We start from the raw sequence: 7794 nt of genomic DNA, 5'->3' as shown, positions 1-7794 counted from the left end.
GAGTAATTGGTGGTCTGTTCCACAATCAGCCCCCGGCCTAGTTTTCACAGCTGATATTGAGCTTCTCCAGTGGTTTCTTCCACAGATGTAGTCGATCTGATAAGAAGAGGAGTACATCACTGAAAAGCAATTCTGCAATAAAAGCATTTGTAAGGGAGTTTGGAAAATGTAATTAATAATGGACTTTCAAAAATGTAGTCACTGATGTTTTTTCCCCAAAGGTAGAGTTCAAATTTTGCATAAATATGACAAGGAAAATAGGAGACAGAGCTACAGAGAATATCCACTCAAATAATTGTGCCTAATATGCACAAGTCTAGCACTGATGGACATGTTAGAAAAGGTTGTTCCTTGGAAAGGGACATCAAGTATGGAAACATGGAAGGACAACAAAAGAGAGGAAGGCCCACAATCAGAAGGAATGACACAGTGGCTACAGCTATGGGCTCTAATGTGTCAGTGATGCTGGCATGGCACAGGAAGGGACAGTGTTCAAGGTTGTTGTTCAGAGGGTCACAATGCCCCTACTTTACTACAGATATTATAGGTTCAGCTTCCTTTATCACAACATTTGTAATTTTTAAGTGACAAATCGGTTGCAGCTTATAATAATAGTGTTGCTTCTAAATCCCTGGAACAATATGAACACTGGATTCAGACTACACCAAGAAGACCAGACTGCTTTTTTCAGCTTTTCTATTTCCACCCCTAGATTGCTCCTCATTGCACTCTCTTCTTCCAAATCTTTTAGCAGTTTTTTCTAGTTCTTTCCCATGATCCTTTTTTCAATTCTTCTTCAAGGTACAGCAGTTCATTAATCTGTGCTTTAATTTCATTCACGGGATTACCGCCCCCCCCCCGCCCCATCTTGTTATTTTAGCTCTGATTTCTAATGGAGTCAGGCTTAGAAGCAGCTTTTATAGCTGCTGGAGGGGGCACAAATAGCTGAGACAGCTTTGGAGAGTGACATGTATCCTAAAGTCAGACTGCTTTAAATTGACACTATCTTCTTCCTCTTTTGATATCTTCAAAACTTTTTCTTGGCTTTGAGTTGGAGAAAGTCCACCATTGAAGTGGCCAGGCAACCTTCACCCAGGCATCTTAGGTCTATTTGCAGTGAGATGAAGTAAGTTTTCTGAGGGTGTTAAATCATTAAAATTTACAAGATCTGTTTCTTTCACACTGCTTGTTACAAAGGAGTATAGTTTTACTGATTTTGGTCTAAGTGGTAGATGATCAGAACCTAGCTTTGGTTTTGATACTGGCTTAGCTTCAGATATTTGATGAAGTGGTAGAAACCTCACCATTCACCTTGGCTATAGGAGGTGGTGGAGGAACTGGTTTTTCAGATTGCTTTGGGGGTACTATTGCAGGAGATTGTAATAAATTATTGGATTGATTGGTGGGTGGAGTAGGTTTCTTGGGTGGGACTTGTGGAGCAGCTGGTTTAGGTTTTTATTCTAGAGCTGATGTTCCCTCTTTTCCATCAGTTTTTACTGAAAAATATTTTTTTGCCCTTCTACCAGCCAGATTCTCCTTACTTACCAAATGGATTACCTCTCTTCTTTAAAACCAAGTTCATCTTTGTTAGAGTCATCATAGGCAAATAATGTTCTTCATTATTTCAGTACTCCTTAACTTTCATTTTACCTTCAGAGTCGGTTTTTGTGAACTCTACACTTTGAGTTTTGGAGCCCACTGACTGCATAAGTAAGGGCTTTTTCAGTATTTTTCTCTTATTTTTCATTCTTTAATGTCCTCAGAGTCACAGAGCCTTCTTTGAAAACACCTCTAAATCCAATTCCTCTGGACCAATTGGCAGCATCAGCATGGATGGTGAAAGATTGAGATTGATAACAGCTTTAGTTTGCTTGGCTCCACAGTCAACACTCTGGACACCTTCAGTCAGGAAATTAAAAGACATATTGCGATAGGAAAGTCTGCTGTTAGGGACCTATCCAAAGTACTGAAGAGCAATGGTGTCTCTCTGAAGACTAAGGTGTGTCTGATACAGGCCATGGTCTTTGCAATCACTTGTTATACCTCAGAGAGTTGGACAATGACTAGGGAGGATAGAAGGAGAATTGATGCCTTTGAGCTGTGGTGCTGTAGAAGAGTATTGAGGGTACCATGGACAGCTAAGGAAACAGATTCATCCTAGAGAGGGTTAAACCGGGCTGTTCCTTGGAGGCAAGGATTCTGAGGCTCCATCTAACATACTTTGGATATGTTGTGAGGAGGGACCGGTTCTTGGAGAGGGACATCATCCTTGGTACGGTGGAGGGACAGCGCAGGAGGGGAAGGCCCTCTATGAGGTGGTTGATTCAGTGAATGGGGTAATCGGGATGAGTGTATCAGAGACAGTGCGATTGGCACAGGACAGAGCAGAGTTTAGGGCTGTTGTACGTAGGGTCGCTATGAGTCATAAGAGAGTCGATGGTACATAACAACAACAACAACAACATACTATAGACAGTTTTAAACTATATAGTGTTCCCTTTCTCTGTTCACACAATAGCCTCCTGGTCCAGGTATATATTCTGCATAAGCTCAATTAGTAGTGCTCTTGGACTCAAATTCTTCTCAATGTCAGCCACAACTTGTTAAGATCCACACAGTGGAATGCCTTCGCATTGTCAATAAAGCATAAACACACATTTTTATATCCTTTACTTTCAGCCAGATCAGTCTGAGATCAGCTATGATATCTCAGGTGCCATGGTGTTGCAGAATGTTGGGAACGAAGGGAGGTACTCTGGCCAGGACAGATTGCCTAAGGTCCAGATAAGTGCAAGCCTCCCAACAGCCTTTAATATGGGGTAGAGAAAGTTCCCCTGTATTTGGCTTTACTGGTTGAGAAAGCTTGCCACCTGGGAAGACAGCTGCCGCGTCTGTTGAGCTGGGAGTGGTCCGCATGAGGCTGAGGTTCCCCTGACCAATCTGCACATCCCATGTCTGTAAACCCACCCTATCCTGTCTTCCTGTTTATATAAGTGCACTGCAGATCCCAATAAAATTGAACTGGATTGGCTCTCTGATCCTCTCCCGGAGTGGTGTATCTCCTGGTGCTTATTCCCATTAGGGTGTCACTGTCACGTTGCTGACGAACTAACAGCAACACCATGGCCTCTAAATCCTGCTTGAAATCCCTTGGTACCAACAGTCAGGAAATAAGGAAACTCATTGCACTGGTAGGGGGAGGGGGCGGGAGGGGATCTGCATTTAGAGACCTCTCCAAATTATTGAGGAGTAATGATGCCGGTTTGAGGACTAAGGTGAGTCTGATTAAGGCCATGCTCTTTCTGATTACTTACTATGCATCTAAGAGCTGTTGTTGTTGAGTGCCATCGAATTGTAGGTGACTCACAGCAACCCTGTGAATGAAGGACCTGGACACTTGTATAACTTTCATCCTTTCTCCAGGTTCATAGTGTTTCCAGAGGCAAAGTATTTCGGAAGTGGATGCCACTCCTACTTCTAAGCTTGTTTGAATCTGATAAATCCACCAAACATTGTCCATGTTCAACCATTATGCATTTGACACATCAGTATCACAGTGTTCAGCTTCACAGCAACCACGAGTTACCTCTGTACAGCAAGTAGAAAGACCAGGGCTATATGACCTAGAAGACTTTTTCACCAAAAACAATCAAAAACGGGCCTGAGGGCCATGGATTATGAATAAGGATGAAGGAAAAGAATTGATACCTTTGAGCTGTGGTGTTGGAGAAGAGCACTGAACATCCCCTGGACAGACAAGAGAATGAATAGATAAATCTTGGGAAGGGTGCAGCCAGAGTGCTCTTTGGAGGTGAGAATGATGAGGCTTTGCCTCACATACTTTGGGCATGTTGCTAGGAGGGGCTATTTCTTACAGAAGGCTAGGACACCTAACAACATATTTGTAGTTTATCTTGTACTGTTATGCCTTTTAATTTTGTTTTGTTTTCTGTTCTTGTTAAGGCAAATGTAGGTCTTTTAATATTGTCCCTATTGTATCCATAAACCTTTATGGAGCTATGTTTTACATTGAAGTTTTTTATGCATTTTGAGTTAGTTTTTGCGTATAGCATGAGGTAAGAGACCTCTGGTGACCCTAAGGAGTTGTGCTTCCAAGTCAAATTTACAGATCAAATTAGCCAGCTGCAGAGAAAGGTTGGACTTTATGAGGAGGAATGTTTTCTCAGAATTGGAGGAAGATTCTTGTATAGCCGGCATTATACAGATGACACAACCTTGCTTGCTGAAACTGAGGAGGACCTGAAGCATTTGCTGCAGAAGGTCAAAGGCTGAACTCTTCATTGTTATATGAAGCTCAACATCAAGAAAACAAAGATTCTCACCCCTGGGCTAATTGACAGCATCATGGCAGGTGGATACTGGATTTAAATAATAATAATTTAAATAAATAATTTCAGCTTGTTCAGCTCCACAACCAACACTCTTAGTACCAAAAGTCAGATAACCAAAAAACCAAGTTGCATTGAGGAAATCTGTTGCCAGGGTGTTTTCCAGAGTCCTGAAGAGAATTGATGTCAGTCTAGAAACTAAGATGCACCTAATCCGAGCCATGATCTTCTCAATTATTTGCTCTGAATCAGAGAGCTGGACAATGACTAAGGATAGCAAAAGAATTATTGATTCCTTTAAGCTGTAGTACTGGAGAATTGTATTGAACATACTATGGACCACCAAGAGGACAAATATTTATGTCCTTGAGAGGGTGAAATCAGACTGCTCCTTGGAGGCAAGGGCTTTGAAACTCTGTCTCACATACTTTGGGCATGTTGTCAGAGGGAACTGTCCTTGGAGAGGAACATCATGCTTGAAAAGGTGGTGGGTCCGCACATGGGAGGAAGACTCTGGATGAGACGGATTTACAGAGTGACTGTGGTAATTGGACAGGTGTGTCAGAAATAGTGAGATTGGCTCTAGGTAAGGCAGGTTATAGAGCTAATTCTCATATGGTCACTATGAGTCCTATTCTTTTCAACAGCACATAATAACAAAATTAGTGAGAGGTAAGGATCTTACTATAATTTTCTATATAGAGAAATCCAATTTTCAAGCATTTTTTTGGTAGAGTCTTCCTCTTTTTCATTTCATAACTTTCAAATTTTGAGTCATTAATGGTCCATATTTTTATTTTTAGATTCTCAGTGCTATTCTATTGGTCTATGTGGTTATCCTTTTACCAATCTTTCTTCTTGTGGCATTAAGGCTTTTGAAAACGGCTTTTCTATCCATTGCCCTAACTCTCTCTGGGGGTGTGGTCTCCAGCTACCTAAACTGCAGACACATGATTCTCTGCTTATTAATGTGTCTTCTACAACATGTGAAAGCCATACTCCACAGTTATGAAACTAATATTAGAGAAAGAGCTGGCCAGACTATGGAGATACTGTAGTATACATAACCTGGAAGAAATCTGGAGATGAAGCCAGATTTAAAACTTTTCCTTTCAGGATAATTGAGAGTAGAGCTGATTTATGACTACTGTGAGACAAAGCTTCCTGGATAATTAAAGAAACCTGAGGCAGGACTGAGTCAGAATTTGCACTGTGTGTTATCCTTTGATGTCCCACACGCCCTTCCTACAACTTGTTTTCCTTATACATCCCACAACTTTGGCAACAACAGAATGGAGGACATGTCTGATCTTGTAACTATTATCCTGGTACACTGAATACCATTGACGGAGATAGGTCCCCTTTGTATAGTTAGTAGAAATCAGACTCAACCTTACTCATATTACCTTTGTTCCTTTCAAAGAACCATTTTGACTACTAAGGTCTCAGATAGAGGAGTGTTTCTCCTATTGTATTCCTCTTTTTCAGGAATGTTTTACCTTTACCACAATGATTTCTATATAAAATCTGTAATTATTTTATTATTTCTTTGAAGATTGTTACTGGAATTTGATTGACTTGACTGTAGATTATTTAAGGTAGTACTGACATTTTTATAATAACAAGTTATCCTATTTATGAGCATAGCATGCTCTTCCATTTATGTGAAATTGTTTTGGTTTCTTGCAGTAAAATGTTGTTGTTTCTTTGTATAAGTCTTTTACTTCCTTTGTTGTATATTCTTTGTTAGGTGACTACTAGTTGTTTATAACTCACGGCCCTGGACTTCAGGATAGTCATCCTTGGCCTTGTAGATCATATGATTATCTCATCAAGCTGGCAATACCAGATCATCTCAAATCAATAATGCCTAGGATTTCTGATGACTTCCAATTGTCTTAGATTAATATGTTGTATATTCTAAATTCCAGTTATTAATGGGTATTGGAAGCTTTATAAATTTACTGAGTACCTTAAATATAAAAGGTGCATCCTTTGAGGCTGTGTAATGTTGTTATTCTGTTTTTCATAGAGTTCTTGAAGACCTTTTATTTCAGAATTGAGTGGCCAGTTCAACTTCTTAATCTATCTTTGTCCACCATGGATGACCCTGCTGATATTTTAATTACCAAAGACATAATTTGCAGCCTCACAACAACATGCAATGTGCAAATCAACACATTGTGGTTACGTGGTAGATAAGTGTCATACCTACAAATACGAACTAGAATATAAATAAACAAGCAGACATATATTCACAAATCTAGGACAAAAAAATAACAACACATAAAGCAAAACTAAGTTGTCTGGTATGGGACAGTGTATCTGCTAGCCCAGGAAATTATAGGAGTCTGGATGCACAGTTAGGTCAAAGCTTCTGCTTATCTCAGCGGTTATTGAAGCCTATGGATGTGTCCAGAGTTGGAACACTCCGCCTGTGTATAGAGAAGTAGGGTACCCAGCCTGAGACAGAGATTTTTCTGGACTCAAAGTAACTAGAGTACTCTTGCCTAGCCAGGGATGATGCCTTTACCAGCCTAAGGAATTTGGACAGGGAACCCAATTAGACATAGCTAGGTTAAATAGGGTAGAGAGATCTGGTGGCTTAATGTTAAGGAACTGTGCTACCAACCCTAAGGCACACAGTTCGGATCCTCCAGCTGTTTCATGGTAGAAAGATGGGCAATCAACTCCTGTGGAATTTACTGCCTCTGAAAATGCACTAGAGGGTCAGCTGTGAGTCAGTTCCAACCTGACAGCACATAACAACAGCAACAACAACAGTGTGAGGGTCAGTGGTAAGTCAATTTCCACTTGACAGCACACAACAACAACAACAACAGTGTGAAGAGGGAGGAAGAGGTACTGCGATCTCAAAGGCATGTGGTTTGAATCTACCAGCTGCTCCCCCGGCACATTTGATTTAATACCTCTGAAATCCCAGTAGAGGATCAAGTTTGAGTTGGTTCTGACTCAACGGTGAAAAAGAAGTATAATATTAGACTAGACTGTCACTGGAAACCTACAGTATATCAGGTTGAAGCATTCTCCAAGTGGTACACTGTTACAAATGTGGCCGTGGAGGGTGCAGGATGATGGAGCAGCAGGACTCTTGTCACAAGTGCTGCCCTCCAGTTCCACGTGTAGCACAGTCGGTAGGTTCCCAGAAGTATGCCATGAGAGCTTTGGGCTCCAAATACAAGGTGGCATGACCTATAGTTAGATTTACTTCCACATATTTTATTTTTCTGTGGGATAATGTAAATAATACTATTTTCCTGCTTTTCTTTTTTGGGGGGCTGTGGTTTCTTGTTCTCTTTGTGTGGAGGAATCCTGTTACTTTTACTCCTTTTTATTTTGAAATTTTTGTCATTTTAAAGGTTGACATTTTTAAATCCCATAATTTTGTTCTACTTTGGAGAGATAGTGTCTTGCATTGGTGATA

General features: G+C 40.6%; 1 pseudogene; it reads right to left on the bottom strand.

Annotated features, from left to right (window-relative positions):
- Nucleotides 1-580: 580 nt before the first annotated feature.
- LOC102874186 lies at nucleotides 581-7559 on the bottom strand (annotated as a pseudogene).
- Nucleotides 7560-7794: the final 235 nt, after the last annotated feature.

The sequence above is a fragment of the Elephantulus edwardii genome, unplaced genomic scaffold (assembly GCF_000299155.1).
Source record: "Elephantulus edwardii isolate Elephantulus edwardi_28Jun2011 unplaced genomic scaffold, EleEdw1.0 scaffold00069, whole genome shotgun sequence".
NCBI lineage: Eukaryota > Metazoa > Chordata > Mammalia > Macroscelidea > Macroscelididae > Elephantulus > Elephantulus edwardii.
Note: the sequence above shows the minus strand (reverse complement) of the source record. Positions and strands in the feature narration are given on the sequence as shown.